Source organism: Passer montanus, unplaced genomic scaffold (genome assembly GCF_014805655.1).
Source record: "Passer montanus isolate IOZ18808 unplaced genomic scaffold, ASM1480565v1 scaffold69, whole genome shotgun sequence".
NCBI lineage: Eukaryota > Metazoa > Chordata > Aves > Passeriformes > Passeridae > Passer > Passer montanus.
The window spans coordinates 3,579,063-3,598,879 of NW_024372036.1; the positions used below are offsets into that span (position 1 = coordinate 3,579,063).

At 42.2% G+C, this 19,817-nt stretch overlaps 1 protein-coding gene across 8 annotated transcripts in view; it reads left to right on the forward strand.

The window, feature by feature from the left end:
- The window catches only part of AGPAT3 (1-acylglycerol-3-phosphate O-acyltransferase 3), an 86,202-nt gene that overhangs the window by 28,385 nt on the left and 38,000 nt on the right, over positions 1-19,817 (forward strand). For 5 of the 8 annotated variants that reach the window (XM_039729297.1, XM_039729296.1, XM_039729294.1 and 2 more), the window contains one exon: positions 9,291-9,411. The exons of the other annotated variants lie outside the window; for them this stretch is intronic. The gene's annotated coding sequence lies outside the window, so the exon portion shown is untranslated. The remainder of the gene's footprint in view (positions 1-9,290; positions 9,412-19,817) is intronic. 8 annotated transcript variants of the gene reach the window in all.

Here is a 19,817-nt window from a genome sequence, read left to right on the forward strand (position 1 = left end):
ATAAGATCAGAGGCACAAGGTTGTTGGGGTAAATATATTGGAGGTAGAGGGCCAGGAGTCTTCAGGGAAAGAAGGTAAAAGCTATAAGGGAAGAGGATAAGAGAGGATAAGGAAGAAATTAAGTTGTCTTTTATAGTTTGAGTATTTGTATGAGCTGAGCTGCTGCTGTTCCTGCTGAATTAAGGGTTTGTTGCAGTGTGGTGTGTCCTGGAGTTTGGGGCTGTGGTTTGTGTTGTTTTTAACAGGTAACTCACAAGGTGTCTTAATGGCTTTTTGGGGGGTTGGACAATTAGAAATACTTAAAAGTGGCAGTTTTTAAGCTTGAGTCTGAAGAGTGGCATCTGATCAGAATGACAGATTAAACTGAGGAGTTTGCTTCCTGTGTGGATGGGTTGGTTTTTGGGTTTGGGTTGTTTTAAGCCTGTCTTTGAAGCTGAGGAAGCATTGTTGTGTGTGTGCCCTTAATCTTGTGTGGTTGAATGGGTGGTGTGATGTACTTGTTGCAGTGCTCAGTAGTCAGGAATCATAAAGCAGACTTCCCAGTAGGGTGTATTTTATGGTAATGCTTCATCAGAGATTGTGCTTCTTTTAGAAAGACATAAAGGAATAAATATAGAACAACTCACATGCTAAAAATAACCACTGGCATTGACGTCTACTTTTTTTCCCCCCCCCTTTAAAAGAGACCTTTTGGATTTTTAGCAAGATGCATCATATCTGCTCAGAATCCTTTTGGCTCCAGTGATGTCTTGAGGGACAGACAAGTCAGCTGATCTTAGAAAATAGCTTATCTTGGTTAGATTGAGGAGTGCAGTGTGGGAATAGAGCAGATGCTGAGGAAGAGACTCAATGTGGGTAATGGAATGAGAAGTTGGTTTAATTACTGCAGCTGTAGAAGCTGGGCATTTATGATGTTGAAGGTTAGAAGACTGTTCAGCTCTTGTGTTTACGGGGGAAAAAAAATAGGATACTTCAACCAGACCCTGAGATATGTAATGGATCTCACTGAAAAGATGGTCCCTTGATGGGAAATCTGCTTTCACTGAATGGCTTCAGTTACAGTCTGGGATATAGTAATTCTGGCATCCTTTTAACTGTGAGATGAGGGAATTAATAATCTTCTGAAAGGTCTCTAATCCTAGAAGCTGAGATTTTCGTAGCAGGAGGATGACTTACTTGAAGTGGATTTTCAAGTCATGCTCAATTTGCAGATGAGCTGCTGTGGACACGATTCCTTGCACATACCTGGCCACTTGATTCTGTTCCAAATAGGGAACTTTGTGATCTGTAGTGTGAGAGTGAGCTGGTGAATCAGCTAACACTTGTAAATCAGTTTAAGATTAGATTATTACTTCAGTGCCCTTTGAAATGTAGGAATTCAGTGCCAGGCTTCTTTATTTATGTGCAGACATTTCAGCATCCACAAACCCTGGGGTCAGCCCAGGCTCACCCCCCTGCCCTGGTGCTGTCAGGGGTGGCTGTGTGGTGCAGGGGGATGAGGGCTCAGGCTTTTTGGGCATCTCACAGGCTGTGCAGCATCAGCCAGGTGCTGCTTTATGATGGTTGGAGCAGCCCATTCCTGCAGAGCCCTCCAGGGCTCATCCACAGCCCCTCTTCCTCCACGGCTGAGCCTTCATCCCCCTCCCTTCCCAGAGGGGGTTGCTGTGGCTGCTTCTCCCTTTGAACTTGAGAACAGGGCAGATGTAAACTGCAGTTTGGACACAAAAATAGCCAGCACCTGCTTCAGTCAGGCTGGGCTGGGCTGGGGCCCGTGCCAGCCCTGGCTGGCCAGGCTGAGGGGTCTGGTGAGGATTTCTCTGCCTGTCACAGTGGGGTGGCCGTGGGGAGGAGCATGGACAGGCTGCTCCCTGGGCTCTGCAAGATTCATAAAACACCCGTGCTGTGTCACCCTTTGGTCACAAGTATTTTTGTCTCCTCAGCCCCACGCTCTTCTGTTTGACTTGGTTTCTTTACCCTCCTCCCTGCTTTTAACCAAATTTACTCTGTCATTCTGTTTGACCAAGAAGGGCAGTGTATAGAGAATGCTTCCTGGTAGGAATCAATTACATTGTTATTTTAGATTGCAAGCCTCATCAGGCTTCTGGAAATCTGTTATTTATGTATATTTCTGGTTAATTAAAAATGCTATTAAGATGGTATTAAAAAACTTTCCTTGTGTAAACACAAGGGAAAAAAGATGGTTCAAAACTCCAGTGTACAGGTCCTCCTGCAGAAGATGAGCTAGGCCTTCTCTACCTCCACTGATAGCTCTATTGAAGATTGTACTTTGAATTTTTTATCGTTATTTTATTGTTAGACACTGTTCCCTGGTATGAGTATGAATATCTATAGTATGAGTATGCAGATGTATAATTTTTCTGAGAGCCTGAAGAGATGATGCATTCAAAATTATCATCTCATTCACTATGAAATTACTTCACCCATAACAAAGAATAATATTATTTTTCTCAGGGTAGAGGTGTATGAAACTGTTTTTTTCCTTGTTTTGTCCTGGAGTGAGATATGATAGCAAATGTTTCACTGTTGTCTCTTCAGATCTTACCTGCAGCAGTTCAGAATTTTAAAGGTTTCTTTAAATGACTTTTACCTTTTTAGTGCAGAGTGCTGAGGACAGGGAGCAACCTTCATTAGTTTAAGTGCTTTATAATAGATTTTATATCTAAAGTGCACTTCATTAAAGTTCTTAACTAGATTGCCATTCTAGAGCCTTTTAATTTCACTCCAACTTGAATTACGAATAGTGAATAAACAAATATTGGTAGTTAGTTTAATCCAGCCAGGAGGAGTAAAATAACTCCTGAGGAGGAGGATGCCTGAGCTTCACACAGGTTTGTGCCCAGTGAGTGTCCCTTGGATGATGTCCAGGGTGAGGTGCATGACAGTGAAGTGAGGCAGAGCAGGGACAGTGCTGGGCGATATTTTTAGCCAAGCCTGCTTGACTTGTGACCCTGGTGACAATCTCTTGCTGAAGGGGGCTGAAAGGAGCCTGGGTGAGCTCAAGGTGATGTGATCTGGCGTGCTGGGATGTGCAGGTGGCTGAGAGTTTTAATCCTGATGTCACTGCCACGTCACCTGCAGATTTTCATTTTGGAACCTGGTGGATTCAAAGCTGGTAAAGGAAAGGAATTTCTGCCAAAGATTCCCTGCAGTTCTCAAATCCCATGAGACAGCTCCTTCCTGTTACCTTTGCCTGGGAGTTCCTAAGGAAATTATTAATTTGGAGTAACTGGAAGGTCTGCTTGTGGAAGATCAGAGCATGAAAGTTAATGATCAATTGCTTCTTGTTACTGGGTAATTATGGAGAATTGTATTTAGGATTTTTTTTTTTCCTGACTGAAGTCCACTTAAAGACGTACAGCTCTAAAAGTGACCTATAAATCTATTGCACACCAAAGAAAACATCCCAGCATTAGGAGAAAAGCTGATGCAGCACCCGGGGCCAGTTCAGGGACCCTCAGCCCCAGGGTTTGAGGCAGGGCACAAAATGAAGCTGGCAGAGGACCACTGTAGTGAAAGGGATGTGCTGGTCAGCCAGAGGAAATTATGGGGAAGGATGTTTGCAACTGAGTTTTTTTTTGTTTGTTATTTAAGAACAAGTGAAAGAGGAGGAGAAATTAGTAAGTTAAGCTTATCCCTTGCTCTGCAGATCACTCCTGTGTGTGTCCCACACTCACTCCACTCAGCTCTCTCTCAGTAGTATTTCAGTGCTGATTGCAGCACCTCTCCTTGTTTCTGTGGAAGGCTGTGCTTTAAAAAGCTCTGTGTTCTGCTATTGCCATAAACATTTTATATCATGGTTTTATTCTAAGAAAAGAGTATTCCAGTGTTTAAAAGAAAAAAGCAATTCTTGGAATTACTCTGAAAGTGACAGACATTATATATTGCAATAAGAAGAAAAAAAAAATGTACAATTAGTAGTCATTTAAAAAAATAATTAGGTCCTTTCTCAGAGCCTACTTCTTCCCAGAAGTCAATTTAGGCAACATTTATGGATGAGCTTGCATCCACATTCAAGATTTATTCACTATTTAAATTTCATTAATAAACCCATCTAAAACCCCAAGCATTCCCAAACACAAGGAAATGCAGAAACCTTGGCTAAGCCTGCTCAAATTCCCCTCTTACGCTTACTCTCTTATGCTTTTTGTCATGTAGGCCTTTAATGAGGGATAAATAATGGGAAAACCTCAGAGGTAAGCAGGCTGTAAGAAAATGCAAGGCTGTAAGAATTTACTCGTGGGACTAAACCTGTCTGGACTGAAACTGGGATTAGATTTCCCAGGACAGGGCACACTTCACTTGGTTCAAAGATGTTCTGCCCTGGTTGCTTAGGGCAGCTGTGTTTTTCCCAGCTTCCTTTTCAGATGGTTGTGGTTTCCTGTCCTGTATTTAAAATTCTCTCCCATTTGAAACTCAGAGTGAGATTAAAGTTTTGCAGCACTGTAGTGCTAAACTTAAATCAGGATAAGTCCTGAGTCCTGCCCAGGACTTACCCTGATTCTGGGCTCTAGCAACAGGAGAATTACAGCCTCTTTCACCAAGAATAATTCCATCTCTTCAAGTTGGACCAGAGTTGTATGAAACCTGCTGCAATGACCTCAGACATCACCTCCTCCAGGTGTTGCCAGCCACTGCAGGAAGGACCATGGGCAGCTGCTTCAGCCCCTGAAGCTCACAGCTGGAAAATTACAGAGCAGTTTGCCTGTAAAAAGTGAATGATGGTAAGAACCCACCACTCTGTGCTGTGGATTGGAGCAGCTGAGGTGGGTGCTGTGGAGCACTGATCCCTGGCAGAAGGCTGGGATGGACAAGAGGGGGCAGTAATGTTTTAGGCTGCCACAGCTGAACCTGCTCCAGGGTGTTTATCCATCAGAACCCTGGCTCCACATGGTTAGGGACAGAGTCAGGTGAAACTGATGGGCTGCTGGAGCTCAGGTTCTCACGATGAGTGAACACAGAACTCTGTGGAATTATGAGGCCACAGATACATTCACCCATTTAATTCTTGCTTGTCTTTGAGAGAAGCTCAGAACTGAAGGGTTTTGTTGCAAGTTGCAATGGAAAATGAATAGCTTTGTTTGCTGAAGAAGTCTAATTTCCATCTTGGAAAGGAGAGAATTTGTCTGTCATTGGTCCATCTAGGTCAGTAGTCTGGCTTATAATGGATTTCTCTACTAAAAGATTTACAATCAACGCAGTGGCTGGTATTTGGTTTGTTATTTCTGTGTCATTCAAGATTCCAGTTCTCTTTTCTCTCTACTTACACCTCTGACAGCTGTGGCAAGAGGGTTCACAGGTCAGTTATGGATTATGAGGGGGGAGACCACTTCTGATTGTTTGTTGTACATCCGTCATAACTTACTGACATCCTCTCTGGTTTTCCTTCTGACTCCTTTTTCTGAAAGTGCCTTCAAGTCAATAATTTCCAGTTTTCTTTAGGGCAGTGTTTTGTTTTTAGAGGCTCTCTTTCTGAGAGGTGATGGTCCTAGCTGTAGGATGGTAGCAGGAAGGAATTTTTTGGAGTCATTCTGTCAGTGATGGGTGATTCCATAAGACATCGAAAGAGGGGCATGCCATGAAATCAGCTTTGCTATCTGGGGAGAAATTCAGCTTGTGATTAAAAATACATTATCATTTCTCCCCCTTTTCCTCCTGACATTAGTCCATCAATATCAGATTATTATATAGAAGATGACCTTTAGAGAGGGAACCAAGCTGTGGAACCAGGGGAACCACGGATTTAAAGATATTGATGCTTCCTACAGTGAGGAAGAAAGCTGACCAGAAAATACTTTCAGTAATTTTAATAAATTATTTAAGAATAAGGAAAGAAGGGGTGGAGGAAATAAAAAGGAATGAAATGTTCTCCTTGTGAGATGATGCTGAAGATGGAGTCGTGAATGGCCACTTTTAAGTCTTGTATGCCTTGGTTGTTGGAGCACTCAGAATATTTTCAAAGCTGTGGTATCACAAAGTAGCTAATGGAAACATGGGTTTGAAGGTTATATTGAAGTCAGTACAAGGTACTGTGCAAGAAAGAAACTGTGTGTTTAAGTGCATACACATTTATATTTAATTGCAGGACAGTTTTGAAATGGAAAAATACTTGTGAGTGTATGCTTAAATGTGACTCTCATCCTCAATGTACTGCCTAAATCTCTTTGTTCCATTTTAGAAGACATCAGAAAAGCAATTTGATACAGCTTGCAGTGTCCAGTACATGGTGTTTTATATATATATATATGTCTCAATATTTTTTTTTCCAAGTGAGAAAGGTGAGGATCTCAAATGGGAAGAGCTTCTCTCTCATTCTTTGCGGCTCAGGTACCTCTTAGCCAGCACCAGTACAATAAACAGTGCCAGATCAAAGCTTCCTTTCAGATCCTGTTCTCTTGCATAACACTGCTATGCTTCAGTCTTGAACCAGAAATTATTCTCTTACCAGTTACACTCTTTAATTCTGGGAACTTTGACCTCAGTTTTATCAGTTTAACTAAAACGTCTGCCTGAGAGTTGCTGTGCACAGGCAATGAAAAAGGCAAAATTCCTTTTGATAGCCCATGGAGGAAGTTTTCAAGAATTGCCTCAGGACCAGAGAATGTGCTTGTTCCAAGGAGCAGCTCAACTTGTGCTGCATTAATTTTAGGGATCCCTTTGTTGAGGGATAATGGGAAGCAGGATGAGATACTGCTCGTGACTTGCTGAGCCTTTTAAATGGACACTTTTTATTGCCACAGTTGCATGTGCAGATTTTGATGAAAACAAAATGGCTAATGTTGTTATTTTAAATGTAACAGTATTTGTTGTATAGGTATGCAGGAATGTTATGGTATTTTTTTATATTTTAGCCCATAAGCTAGCTTCCCCCCAGCTCTGTAACTCACAGTATCACCTTCCCCACCAGCACTGGCAACTGGACCACCTGTTTTTGGTGATACTTTCATGGACCCTTTGATGAATATTTAGATGGAACAGCTACAAAACCAGTCAGAGCTAAAGAAAGCTGGTAATTTGTCATAATAGGGCTTCCTTAAGCATGTAGGTTTATTGTCCCCAAAAACTTCTCCCAGACATTTGCTGTTCTCAAGAGTTCAAGCCTGAACTTAACTCCTGACCAGCTGATATCTGTTTGTTCTGGTTTCAGCAGCCTTTTCTGCCTGAAGTGGTTTATTTCCCTTCCTAGTGGTTGTCTTTACTGTCTTGTGAGGAGCAATTGCAAAATGCAACTGTGGCTCTGTTCTTCATGGCCATGGTGCCTGTGGTGTTAACACCTCAGTGCACCCTCGTGTTCAGATTGCTTCCCAGCTTTGTCACCAGCTGCCACAATTACTATTTTTTTTATATGCAAGCCATTAATCAGTTAAAAATGAACCAGAAGATTGATTGTTGGGGTTTGTCTTTTCATCAGTACTTCCAAGAATTCTGCAGATTTTTCTTTCTGTGCTGTCAGGCACCATCTCTTTTGGGCAGAATCTACTGCTGTCACAATTCCTCTGTCTCCAAGTTTACACTTTTAATGTGATACCACATGGAAAAGTATGTTTGTTGAATATCCAGATAGATGAGACTTGTATTTATTTTAAACACACTCCCAATAACCAGCCTGTCTTGTTATGATCTTTTAGCCTCATGTTCTGATTCTTCTTTGTCAGTCTTTGCTGAAATCTCATGAACTGTTGATGGGTTCTGTAGCCTTTCTTACATGTGGCAAGTCAGACTGGTTTGTGAAAGTACTGGCACTAAAATCTTGAAATAAATCTGCATCTTCTGCATTTTTAGAGATTTAAGTATAGTCGACTTTTAATTGAGTGAGCAGTTGCATGTGTTGGTTTTGTTGGATGATTTAGAAAGCAAAAAGTTGCAAAAAGCACTGTGTGTTTTTCAAATATTTGCCTGGTCATGTTTTCCTTCTCTTTAGTGGTAGTGGTGGGAGGTGATGCCCTTCCAAAAGCCAGGAAATGTGTTTTGACATAAAACTGGCCTTGGACAATGTCCCAGCCTGGATGGATGGCATAAACTGTCTGCAGAACTAAAGCTGAGCTGGGTGGGCAGGAGTGTCCAGGGTAACTGGTGTTTCCTGGTACAGTTTGGTTTCTACAACACAATTTTGTCTGAAATAGGTTGGAATAGAGCAGTTTTCCACTGGCATCATGTTCAGGGTCAGTGTGTACAGTGTGAACCTACCAGCCCGGTCCCTGTTTCTGTTCCTCTGATGACACTGTCACAGAATTCTTTAAGTGTCTGAGTGTTTCATCACTGGTTGCATCCTGTGGCAGGTACCTGCTGGGCGTCCTAATCAAACATTTCTATTTGCAGACTTTGCATCCTGGTTAAAGTAAGTTATAAATGAAGTGATCCATGTGAGAGGAGCACTCTTTGTTCTAACAACTTGCTAGAGGAGTGGTGGGTTATAGAAATGTTGGTGTTGGCTTTTGTGATACATTAACTTGCTGGGCACATGCTTGGAGAACATTTTTTCTTTTTTTTTAAAGGAAAAACAGGTTTGCAGTCCGGTAAATTTTAGTGTCTTCAGGGCCTTTTCTCATTTTTGAAGTTTGGGTTGTAGATTTCTGCATGAAACTTTCATGGTGTGAGGCTTGTGAAATTAGATAACATGCTTTAAACAAGCCACCTCTGGGTAAAGTACATCTCTAATTACTGAAACTAAATTATGTGAAAAGTGAGCTTGTGTCTGAAGTAAATCTCCAGTTCAGTAATCTAAAATTAAATAATGATTAGCTTAATTGCTTGAGGATCATAAAAAACACTCTTAATAAAATATAGGGATTAATTGTGTGTTCTCAGAGCAGATAATTGCTTCTGCTTCATTTTTCAGTAACTTCTCTCAAGACAGGGTTTGGAGGTAAGAGAAATAAAATAACCTTTTGTTATGCTGATTAGTAAAGCCAAGAAAAGTAGGCTAGTTCTTATGTATGCAAGCCCTTGCTCCTGTCTGAATAGAAGCTGCAATTTCACTATTAGTGGTAAATTTAGAACACTTGCTTTCAATTTCATAGATATGTGCCAGTTAGTCCCTGTGAAAGCAATAGTATTGGTACCTGTGGAGCTAAGTGTAGTAATATATATGTGAAGAAGGATCAAGTAGGGTTTTTTTTTCTTTCAGACAAAGGAAAAAGACTCATTATTTTACTAAGAAGCATTTGGGTTATTCATTACCTGGGTTGTCAGCTGCTTGTTTGCATTGCATTTTGCTTCTAAACAAAACATTTTTACCTTCATTCACTGGAGAATGTCTTTTTTGCTTATAGGCAAATGAGAAAGCAAATCTCTTGAGACATAAGCAGTGGTACTTCCCTGGAGGGAGGAGATGGGGATTCTGCTGTTGCTCTGAGTCTTGCCAGGTGCCAGAAGTGGTCCCCAGTGGTGGTGGTAAGAAAGAAATCTTCCCCCACGTTTCTGTATTTGCGTTTTGTCTGTAGCAATATGCTTTTGGGGGGTGGGGGGAAATGGGTGTGCAAATCCTGTTCTTCTCACAGAGCTGCATGAATGCTGGGAGGGGTGTTAGATGTCTCCCACTCAGAGGGTTTCAGTTTAGGAATGAAATCAGCGCTTGAGCTTGTTGCTTCTGCTGTCTCATGTATGCTGTATCTGCTGGTGATCATTGTAGCAGAGATTTAGCCACAAATAAACCTCCCTGGGACTCTGGAAATACTTATCTGTGTCCTCCTTTCTTAAATGTAGAAGAAGGGGAACTAATTGTGTCCTTACGGTGCTTGAAGGACCTCCTTTATGGGGTTCATAGAAATCTCATCCATGCTCACTGGGGTCATGCTAGGCTGCCTTTAATCTGAACATCTTGACATTTTATCCAATAACTGGCTATGAAAATGTTAAGTATATCAGCAAGCTTCCTACTTTTTGCCTTTTTCTGTAGTGTGTCCTACAGACAGTGACAGGGAAAGTGGAAAGCTGCTGAGACCCTGCTGACACAGCAGTAGAGCAGTTTTTTTTCAGGACAGGATCTTAAAACCTGTGGTTACTGTCAGATGTTGACACTTTAATTATGATCTCTGATACCCTGCCCCTTCAGGGGCTGTTATTAGATTATTTTGTTTTTTGGTAAGAAAATAATTTAATCTTGGTGATTTTGCAAAGGCTTGAGATGATCTCTGATACCATGTCCCTTCAGGGCTGTTATTAAATTATTGTGTTTTTTGGTAAGAAAATAATTTAATCTTGGTGATTTTGCAAAGGCTTGAATTACTGATTTTGTATTCTATCACCTTTCAAGGTCTATTGTAGGACAAGTAGTCCCCCTAAAAATGTTAACTTCTGTGAGATATTTCTCAAAGCTGTGTTTCATAAAGCAGCACATACTGGAACAGCCACAATCTGTGTTCAGGGCATGTACTGACCCTGTGCAAAGTTACATCCCTGTAAGATCTACATTTTCCTGCTGCAGAGGAAGTGAAAACATTGATCCCAGCTCATTAGGTGGGCAAACAGACACTTCCTGCAAGCCCAAAATATCCTTGGGTCAAAAAATTTACCCCCAAAAATTAGCTATTGCAGCTGAACCTGGCTGACTGCCTGCAGCTCTGGTGTGTGGAGGGACACCCAGTAGGTTGATTTATTAAAGTAGCCTTGTCCCAGTGTCATGATGACCAGCTGCTTTCAAAACTGCTTGTGTAAAATGTTTTTGCCTGTGCTTGTTGACACTGGTGTAGGAGCAATGCCCCAGAAAGACAAGAAAGCCCTTTTTTATCTAGTTGCTGTTTTGTAGGATACTTTTCAACTTAGATGGCTGCAATATTTGCTTTTCTTCTGTCTGTAAGGTTTGAAAAGGTCATTGATGAGTTACTGAGAAGCTAAAATATGCTGGGGTGAGGGAGCAAGATTTTGGATTGTGACAGCTCTTGAATTCTCCAGCTGTGCTTCTGTTCAGAGAAGAGAAAATCTGAGTTTCTCACACCCGGGGTGCCAGGCCTGTTACCTGTGCCCTTGTGTGGTGCTGCCTGGGTGTCTTGTCTTGGGTCACTAGAACCTGAAACAAGGAATAATCTGGAAATTAAATGTTCTCACTGAAGTGAATGGCCATGCTGGAAGCTGCATGGATTGAATAATTCCTTCTGCCTTCTCTTTTCTGATTGTCACCCAGATGATGAGAGGGCTGGAACTCCTCCACTGTGAGGAAAGGTTGAGAGAATTTGGATTATTCAGTCTGGAAAAGAGAAGGTGACCTAATTGTGGCCTTCCAGTGCCTAAAGAGAGCTGCAAGAAAGATGGAGAGAGACTATTTACAAGGGCCTGGAGTGGCAGGACAAGAGGGAATGGCTTCACACTGAGAGGGAGCAGGGTTAGATCAGATATTGGGAAGAAATTCTTCCCTGTGAGGAGGCCCTGGCATGGGTTGCCCAGAGAAGTTGTGGATGTCCCATCCCTGGAAGTGCCCAAGGCCAGGTTGGATGGGGCTCTCAGCAACCTGGGACAGAGGCAGTGTCCCTGCCCATGCAGGGGGGTTGGAACTGGATGATTTTAAGGTCACTTGCAGCCCAAACCATCCTGTGATTCTGTGATCTGTCATCTGCTGCTGTTGTCCTTATTATGTGTCTTACTGGGGGGGATTTGTCTCTCAGACCTGTCAATGTTATAATTTGTAGAAATTGCTGGAAAAGTCAATTTGCATAAAAACTTAGTTGGGACCACAAAGAGGAGAAGAAAGTGATCTTTGGATTCATCAGGCTAGACCTGAGAGCAGCTCACAAAAGCAGTCATGGCAGTCACAGATTCAAGAGTTTCTACAGTTCAAGCGAGGCAAAATGTAAAGTATATTGGAATAGCAGTTACAGTCCCTGTTTTCATATTTAATTTACCAGAGGCGGGGCTGTGGTTAGGTTTCAAAGCCTGTAAGACAGGCTGGCAGAGTGATGTTCTGAAAAGCTGCTCCCAGACGTGCGATCCCTGCTGTTAGTCTGGTTTTTAGGCAGAGTCAGTTCTGCACAACTTGCAGAAGTAAAATTCTCTCCTATCTGTTTTTAATAAATAAGGCACTGAGTCGTTGCACCTTTTATTTGGAGGAAGGGAGCATGACAGTGTTTTTTTTCTGTAGCACTCACTTTTACTCTTCAAAAACTGCACCCCATTAAGCTTTGTTCCTCTTTCCTAAGGAAAGACCAGCCTTGCTGAACAGTGCTGGGTATGTTTATGGCTGGAACCCAGCACAGGATCCACTTCCAGCTGGGGGAATCTGCTGGTGGAACTCAAGGACCAAACTTGATCTCCTGGGGATGTTTATTTTGAGAAGAAAAAAGTAATCCAAACTGAAAGTGCTTTCTTAGAAGCCGTAATGGCATTTACTCTTTCATAATTGTTTTGAAAATGTCAAAGTTGCTGTGGGAGCAATTGTTTTTACACATGGAAGTTGTGAAGGCTGCACATTCAGAACCTTTGGCAGTACTTTCCAAAGCAGCAGAAAGCACAGATTTAAATACAAATACTGTCACAGGATGTGCTTCAGGACAATATTACTGTGCCTTAGCAGCAAGGCCCCTTTTGATTCAAGGCTTCATTTGCCCAATCTCTGCACCTGGGTCTCCCCTTGGAAAGAGCCTCCCTTTCCTCCTTGGTTGTGGTGTTCAAATTTTATTGTAGTTGAGATGGAGACAATGCAAAGCAAGACACTCCATTTTCAGAAGGCTTCAAACTGTTTTTATTATAGCATGCATGCTTTTTACACATTCTTACAAAACTATGAGTTTACACTTTATTCACTGGTCATGAGAGACAAACAAAGTGCTTATTGGAATAGGCAGTTGCAGGTTTCTCTCATTTATCCTTCTTTCTTTCTTGATTCTGTGTCAACAACCTTGGTAGGAAATTATTTCAGAGGTAAACATGGATCATCTTGTCAAACTTCTCTCTGGCTCACAGAAGTAGCTGCAACACCTCTTCCACAAAGTCTAATGGGATAAGTGATGCACAAGAGCTTGTCAGCCTGAGACTGAGGGGTTAAAGATTGCACAACCAAATTGTGATTGCAAAGGGCTGACAAGGGACACCCTCTAAAAGCTGAACAAGCCCCATCCTGTGGGATGTATGGAAAGGACAGAGGGAAGGGGCTCAGGGCAGTATGAGCTGGTGATGGGGCTGCTGGGCCCTTGTGGCACTGCAGGACCTGGGGCATTCTGCAGGTCACTTCAGGATGCTCTTTGTCATGGCTTTGTGAGCTTTCAACTTGTTCAGTTCAAAGTCATCTGGACACTTTGGATCCATGTTGCAAGATGGGAACAAAATGCCTAAGCATCACCTTGTGCTGTTCTTTTTCCTGTGCTGAAGGTATAATAATGCCTCTTATTACTGTCCTGTGTGCCCTGGGTTAACTGTTCCCAAATGTTATTGAAATTATCTACTTTATAAAATACAAAACACCTCAAAACCCATCCCAAACCTGAACAAAAAACCTCAAACCCAACAGTTTAGCTTAAGACATATCTTGTTGGTAGAGATGTGGGATGAGTAATAATTGTCAAAGCAGTTATACAAGCAAACCTTGAGGACATGCTGACCTTAAGCTTGAGTTTAGAGTGAGCCTGTAGTAGTGCCTGGGAGGAGAGGCTTATGAGCAGTCAGTCAAACCAGGCATAGAAAAAGCTCCCAGTTGCCTGGAAGTAATGAACTTACTGACAGTAAAATACTTCTGATTAAGGCAGTGAAGTTTCAATTATTCCAGTTATTTAGAAATCTGGTTTATTACAGTTAAGGTAAAAAGAATTTAAATAGAACTAATAAAAAGTGGTTCATGTTTAATGGGCTTAAAAGTGAACAAAATCTGCAGATTCAAGAAGTAATTATACATTGCTGAGTAAATAGCATGGTTTTTTGTTCTACGTTTTGATTGGAGAAATATTGATTCTTTTAGATTAGTTCTGGTAATTAGACCAGGCTGCTTGTTTGTTTATTTTAAATGAAGCTAGTCTGGTTTGCTAGACTCATTGTCTATAAATGTATCCTATATTAACACATTGCATTGAACTGCAGGCAGTTTGTAATACCCTTGAATATCTGACTTTTTGGGCATATAATTGCAGATGAGCTGAGGGTTATTCTGGCAGATAAAAATGAATCATAAGAGCATAAATGCTGCTTCTCAAACTGCTACTCAGCCTGACTGAGGAGCTTTTGAAGAGCAGTGCCAAGCTAGCAGTGGTGACATCCATAATTCCAGTTTGGCACATAGGGTCTTTTGAATATGAAGCTTTGGTACAGTGAACACCTCTCTTTACTAATTAACTTCTAATTTTTCAAGTGATGGGGAGCAGTTTTTGACTTGGCAGTCAAACTGTTCAGAAATGCTGCAAGCTCCAAGAGAAGCGGGTGCTCACTTTTATACCAGTAATTTCACATTGTGCATTTCTTCCAGGACTTTATAACTCTTCCAGCAGGAAACAATATCTGCTTCAGTGGTTTTTTTGTGTCTCTGACAGAAGTGGAATCAATACAGAGGGATGTATGGAGATGCAGAAATGTCCACACAGGCAGGTGCCCACCTGGCTGGGGTTGTGATCACTGAGAGATCTCCTGTGGTCAGATTAGTGTCAGTATTTGTGGTACTTGTAGGACTGAAAAAGTACTCACAGGGGCAGAATATTTGAATGTCCTTTTGTCTGGGTCTGCCAGAGCTGGTTTATCTTTTTATCATGAGACCATGATAAAGAGAGCATCTGTGAAAACTCCCAAAGTCTCACTCTGAGCTGTGTCGCTGTCTGAACATTGCTGGTGGAAGGCAAGTGTGGATTTCTAGTGGGCCAGTCATTCCTGGGATTCCTGCAGCCCTCAGTTAAAGGCTATTTAGGTCATGTATCTCTCAAGCATTGCATGAAAAGGCTGCTGTTCAGAAGAAGCTGAACAAGGGACACTGAATCGTGACGGGGCTGACCAGTCCTGGATTTGTGATCTTTGTTGCAGCATATTTCAAAGACTCTGTGTGTTACCACAGAATGGTCCCCTGCTGGCATAAATTAACTATATTTGCTGCTAGAGGCCTATTTAGCAACAGAATGCCAAGGCCACCCAGGAGATGGGAGATATTAAGAAAAGGTGAGAGCCGTAGATGTTTTCAGGTTTTTGTCTGATGTGGATTTTAAAGACAGATGGGATATTTACAGAGTGGCTGCTGTTTAGTTTCCCAGCTAAATGGCCAGCAAAAGCCTGAATTTACACAATGTGCAGCCTTCCCACTTAAAAGTTAATTTTTTTGAATTGTAAAGAATTCTGGTTGTAATTTATAAATATTTCACCATGAGCAAAAGTGCACATTTATGCACATGCAGTTCAGCTTTGTGTTCAAAACATTATCTTCAAATTCACACAGGAGAAGGGTTTTTTTTTCTTTTATGGTGGCTTGTTTGGGAGTTTGAGGGTTTTTTATTGTTGGGTGAGGAGGTCAGTGTAAAGGTTGTGTGGTGAGTGGCTGCTGCCAGCATTGGTACAGAGAGCAGAAGGGGCTGGTGTGATATTGACAGAAAACACAGAACAATAAAACTTTGTTCAGCATATATTTGCTTTTGCTATCAGTCTGCTTGATAAGTCTGGTCTATCTTTTTAGGAAGATACCTGCTTTTGTGTATATGCAAAAACAGATCTGACCACAGGGGTAATTATGGATTCAGACTGATAACAGCCTTGTGCAATATTTGTCAGTGAAATAATCCAAAAGAAGAACAGATGTCTTATTCAGCAATGAACACACTGCTGCTGGCAGTCAGGGTGACATCCAAGAGAGTAGAAGTTGGATTCCATAGAAGGAGGACGGGGATGATGTGGGTCCCTGCCCTGCTCTTCCTTTCTTGCTTTTTCCCCCTTTGGGCTGTGACAGCAGATGCACAGCTCTGTGTGAGCAGTGTGAATGCACTGAGCAGGACCCAGCTCCCCACCCACTGTAATCCAGGCTGCCAGTTCAGCTCACTGAACTTACTGAGAAACTCTTTGCTTGTGTACCTGCTGCATTTTCAGGTCATATTTTTCACCTGTTATTTGCTCTTGACTGCAGAACAGTGGGTTTTATCTGAAGCTGGCTCAGTGACACTCACTCTGCAGAATGCCTACTTGTGGTGTTGGTATTTTTGCTTCTTTGTCTCCCCTGTGGTGAAGATCTGAAACATCTGGATTTGGAAGAATGGTGACTTTTGTCTTCCCTCACTCTTCACATGGCCTCTGTCTCCTTCCAGGCTCGAACCATGGAAAATTTCATGGTGAAAAAAATGAAAATGTATAGACATTTTACATATATAAAAATATATAGACAAGGTCTTTATCACTTGTCACAGATCTGTCAGGAAGACTGGAGACTGTAAAGTCAAAATTGCATGGCATGTATTCTGCTTCTCAGTTCTAGAGCTGCCTTCCTTCATTGCTGGTAAGCTGTGAGCAGTTCCTGGTTTGGAGGTGCATTTGTAGGTGAGATCATGCAAATGCTCTTCTGGGGATTTTTGGGGTTTAGTGTAGCAGGGCACTGGCAGGGGAAAACTTTCTGTCTCTCTTTGGTCTTGCAGCTGTGATTCCCAGAGCATACGGATAGCTCGGAGTGACCTGAGGCCTTTGCCTTACTCTGTCCCTCTTACTTATTAATCATAAAACTAATAAATAATATAATTTAATCTTTTCCATCCTGGCAGTACAGCTCGTGGTAGCAAACTCTGGAGCAGAGGCATAAATGAACAAAGGGGATGTGCTGAGCCCTGATCTGGCTCTGAGCTGGCTCTCAGGACGTGGTGGCTTTTTCTCTGGACACACTGATTCAGGAGGTGGTGGCTTTGCCTCTGGACATACAAATTCAGGAGGTGGTGGCTTTTTGTCTGGTCACACAGATTCAGGAGGTGGTGGCCTTTCCTCTGGGATGTGCTGAGTCCTGATCTGTCTCCGAGCTGGCTCTCAGGAGGTGGTGGCTTTTTCTCTGGACACACTGATTCAGGAGATGGTGGCTTTGGGCACAGGGGGTCAGGAGGTGGTGGCTTTGCCTCTGGGCACACAGATTCAGGAGGTGGTGGCTTTTCCTCTGGACACATGGATTCAGGAGGTGGTGGCTTTTTCTCTGGACACACTGATTCAGGAGGTGGTGGCTTTGCCTCTGGACATACAAATTCAGGAGGTGGTGGCTTTTTGTCTGGTCACACAGATTCAGGAGGTGGTGGCTTTTCCTCTGGACACATGGATTCAGGAGGTGGTGGCTTCTGGTCACACTGGTTCACGAGGTGGTGGCTTTTTTGTCTGGACACACTGGGTCAGGAGATGGTGGCTTTGTCTCTGGACATACAAATTCAGGAGGTGGTGGCTTTTTGTCTGGTCACACAGATTCAGGAGGTGGTGGCTTTTCCTCTGGACTCACTGGTTCAGGAGGGTGGTTTGCCTCTGGGCACACTGGTTCAGAAGGTGGTGGCTTTTCCTCTGAGCACACACTGGTTCAGGAGCTGGTGGCTTTGCCACCAGACAGCCCCAGGAGCTTTCCTGCCCCTGCCCTTTCACCTGCATCAGGGATCCTGCATTACTGAGGATCAGAGAGCAAATCACACTGCTCCTCTTCTGCAGAAGGCAGTGTTTAATACCTGAAATTTAAAGCAGCTCAGCACTTCTTGGAAGACAGAGTTTCAATTTCTTCCCAATTAGTGCTCAGTACTTCAAAGGGAAGCTTTGAACCTGGGCAGGGGCTTGCAGGCATGAATACTGTGCTTGCTGGGACTCTGGGTAGCAGCAGTCAGAGGCTTCTCCTTGCTCAGCCACAGCACATTTGCATGCAGACAGATGTCTCCTGGCTGGTTCTCTCTCTGTCATGTGTTTGAAGCTTAATTTTCTTTTTTTCCTGCATAGTTTTCCATCCAGAAAGCAGAGTTATTTCATTTTCCCTATAACATCTTATAGGTGAGACTCTTTTGTTTATCCTTTATTTTGCATCCCTGTTGTAACAAGTGATGGGGCTGTGCCACAAAGCATTTTCCAGATTCACCCAATCTGTCTAGCAGGTGGCTCCCTAGGTTTCACAGCTTGGTGTGTAAATGCATTTAACACTCCTGAAATTTCTTTTGTGGTTTATTTTTATCTGAATACAAAAGATGAATTCCCATTTGTCTTGAAAATTCAACCACTTGGAGTGAAGAGGAGCATTGTATGTAGTCTTAGAGATGAGTAGACATTACTGAAGTTTTTTCTTAATAATCAGAGACTAAGATTGGCAGCATTTTGTAATTACATAACATTGATCTATTTTATACATTGCAAGAGGCCTATTACTCAAATAATTTTGTACTAATAGGGCTTCTGTTAGATAACTCCTTTTCTGTTTGTTATGTAAGGGCTGGTATTATAGAATTGCTGTTTGAATACCAGCACTATAATTTTAGAATAGCTTTTATAATAGAAATACCAAGTAAGCCTTATTCCAAATATAGGCAATTATTCCAATATCGTAATTATTTTTTTTTCCAAATGAGGTCTCTTGATAATTGCTACTTAGGGTTCTGTTTTCATTATAAAATCACGATGCTGTCCTGTGCCCAGTCATAATCCATTATGTGCATTTTCTGTAATGAATGTTGTGCATTGGAAAAATATTGATCAGCAGTCCTGGAAACTGGTGATTGAGTTTCACCTACGAAAACATTGCAAGTGCCAGTTTAGTGACTCTGCATGTCTGAAACCCTCCTGTCATCTTTGTGTGTGTGTTTGTCTCTTGGGCTTTCGGGTTTATTTTGATGTTATTTGATATAACCTGATTTCTGCAACTGAGAACAGAAGCAGTGTGACCAATCTCAAAATGAGATTGGGAACACAATCAGTAAAAATTCCTTTGGAGCTCACAGAAGCAGATTATTCCTAAGCAAGGAATTTAGTTGCAAGCTATCTCCTTCATTGATAAAGGTGTAGATAGTAGTAAGACTTTTACCTTGGATTTGCTTGAGAAATGAGCTTGAGCTGTAGGTGAGCTTGCAAAAGGTCTTAAAACAGACCTGGACTTTGGGCAGGATATGAGGACAGGAGGACCTATTGACTTGGTGCATGGACAGCACCTGAAATATTCCTTTATTTTATGAATGCTGTGGTGCTTCTGTCCTGGTTTTCCACTGGACCCTTATTCACCACACTTTCTGGAGTATGTTGTATTTAATTTGTGTGTGCTTTAAACTCAGAGGCAGATAAAAGTTCCTATTTGTCTGTAACTTTTACATTCACAGCCTCCTTTTTATTTTTTTTTTTATTTTCCTTTTTGGCCAAATAATTCCAAGCATTGTCTGTTCTTTGAATATAAAAATGCTCTTACTTGTTTCATCTTAAGTGGTTTTGTGCTGCCTCTTTCAACTTCATTGAAATCTTCTGATGTGCCTCTACCTCCAGGGCAGCCAGGGTTTTAAGAGGGTCTTACACCATGACTTTGCTCTCTTTAGGGCTGTTGCTAAAGTTTAGTCAAAAAATGGGGGTGTCAGGGGTCTGTGGCTACCACTTAAATTTTATTTTTGGTATTTAAGCTAGATTTTGTTTGGATTTTGTTTCTTTAGAGGCCTAACTCTGACCAGGTGAGTTATGCTGCATCTTCACAGAGGGCTGTGCTGATAAATGGGAATCACTCTTCAGTCCAGCTGTTGTGTCCTGGTACAGATGTGCCCTCAAGCCTCTCCTTACCTGGACTGTCCAGATTGTGGTGCAGAGCATCTGGATGGGGCTGATGCCTTGTGAAGGCTGACCTAGAACAGAGACTGGACAGAGCTAAAGAGTGAAGTAGGTATTTATTAGGAGGCCTCCATGGATCCACCTTGGGCAGCACAACCCAAAATGGCCACAAAATGGAC